This window comes from Perognathus longimembris, chromosome 18 (genome assembly GCF_023159225.1).
Source record: "Perognathus longimembris pacificus isolate PPM17 chromosome 18, ASM2315922v1, whole genome shotgun sequence".
NCBI classification, from domain to species: domain Eukaryota; kingdom Metazoa; phylum Chordata; class Mammalia; order Rodentia; family Heteromyidae; genus Perognathus; species Perognathus longimembris.
Window position 1 is genome coordinate 4,708,450 of NC_063178.1, and position 2,344 is coordinate 4,710,793.

The 2,344-nt window shown below is 43.0% G+C and overlaps 1 pseudogene; it reads left to right on the forward strand.

Annotated features, from left to right (window-relative positions):
• Window positions 1-738: 738 nt before the first annotated feature.
• Window positions 739-816, forward strand: LOC125367386 (annotated as a pseudogene).
• Window positions 817-2,344: the final 1,528 nt, after the last annotated feature.

A 2,344-nucleotide genomic window follows, 5' to 3' on the forward strand; every position in this document is an offset into this window, starting at 1 on the left:
CTTTCTCCCCGCCCCCCCGCCCCGTGCTGGTGCTGGTGGTACTGTTGTGTGAATTTATGGTTTCTTGCTTGCTAGGCAGGTGAAACTTTGCAAAGCTCTTTTCTCTGATTATTTTTGAGGCAGTGCCTTGTTTGTTTTGGGACTGTGGTCTTCCTAGTTATGCTTCCTGTAGTAGCTTCAATGGCAGGCAAGTAAGGCCATGCTAAGCTTTTTCTGTTGAGATGGGGATTCACAATTTTGTTTTCTGCCCTGAAACCATGATTCTTCCTATTTCAGCTTCCCCAGTATCTGGGAAGACAGACAACAAATAGTTTAAATTATCTGTAAAGAGATACTTCCTGCACATGCCTTATTTCAAACTCCAGTACAGCCAATGAGGAGAAAAAAGTTATGTTCTTTGTTTAAGAATTAAGAAATATTACCAGTATTTTTGTTCAGTTATTGATAGATTATCTTGGAGCAGACAAACTACTCTCTGATTTAGAGTCATTAAGTAAAGGTATGTTTATGACAAACCCAAGAAAAAAAAAACTAACTACCCATTAGAAGTCATTCACTTTTTGAAGTTTTCCAAATCTGATAGGTACCCTAGGATGTCTGGTGCTAGTTAAGAAGGCTCCCTTGCCCTTGCCCTTGAATTTTCTGTGTCTACCTATCTACTTGCAGCTCACTAGATGTCCATGTATGAGAAAATGAGGCAAGACAGCCTGGCCATTGCTGCATCTATTGTGTAGTGCAAAGACTATACTTTCAGGGATCATTTCTATAGTATGTTACTATTGTGTAGTGCACACATACTTTTTTCTGAAGGTCAGTAGGTAGCTAGAGAACTATCTTGTTCTTATATATTATATGGGTATATATATACATATATACATATATGTGTATGTATTAGATAGATAGGTAGATAATTATATGTTATATATTATAGTTCCATAATATGTAGAATATATTTTAATAACTATATATTATATATAAATATATATTATATATAAATATATTATATATACTATATATGAATATATCTGTTTTAGTTTTATCTATTCTTGACTTGTTCAAACAAATAATACGAGAAAAAGAAAATAAACCCAAAGCAGAAGAGATTTTGAATGAAATAGAAGTCATGGCTGCTAATGTGAAGACGTGAAGCTGAGACACTGTAACCTCAAACATTTGACTCATCTCCAGGAAGAATTGAGCGGGTTTAAGAATCTCCTTTGAACACATCTGAGGGGCCTAGCCGGGAAAACAAAGAACGTAAAGACCTGCAGCGAAGGACTCAGAACCTCAGTGGAATAACTCGGTGGTTCCCTCACGTGGACCTGCGCTGAGGCACTGGGAAAACACAGCACAACTTGATGGCACTGAGGAGAAGAGGCAACAAGTGCCCGGAGCCCGTCAGGGCTGGCAGGTGCACGGTGCTCCTTCATCAACCCAGGCCTGGGCTACTGATAACGCGTGCCTCCTGCGACTCATCCCCCGCGCAACCTGCTGCGGACACCATTAATCTAACGTGGCACAGTTGCCTTCCGAGCCCAGAGCTGCCCTGGGAGTCCTCTGCCCCGATGTCCAGGCAGCCACTTCCCATCCATCAGAGCTGCCAGGCAGAAAACCAGGGGCCGCTGGGTGCCCGAGAATTCCTGCTGGAGTACTCAGAACGCAGACAGACAGCTGACACGGCTGACATGTTTCATAGGCTGCATTCCAGCACTCCAAAATGGAAGACCTCAGCTCAAAGTACAATTAAACACACGCACACACACACACACAGAGCTATATAACAAGCTTGGGTCACACAGGATCACATTTTCTCCCCCTATGGTTTTTCCAAGCTCATGTGATAATCTGTATTCTACAATTGTGTAGCTCCAAATACATCATTCACCTTGGGGAGGTGGTTTTACCTGCTTATAGTTTTGTACCGTCTTTGTGTTTCATTTTCCTTGTATCAAGGATCTCGCTTTGAGGGCGAAATGCTGATACAATTTCCCCCGCTGCTGTCTTTTAAGTGATAATGAATCCACATATCAATAAACAGCTAAGGATCTGCCTCTGTTTCCAGTGGTTCACAGACTGACAGAAGACACGTTGCAGTTAGGGGACAGGTTGGGCAAGTGCTACCCAAGAGAACTCTTCTCAGTCCATAGCTTGGTACAGCGCCACACACCTGGCATCCTACGCCGTGCAAGAGAGGGAGATTGGGAGGATTGCATTGCTAGGCCAGTGTGGGCAGAAAAGTCAGCAAAGATCCCATCTTCATAGAGAGAAGCGGCATAGGGCGGCGTATGCCTGTAATCCTTGTCACTAAGGGAAGCCTGGAGACGGCGCATCACAGCTCACACAT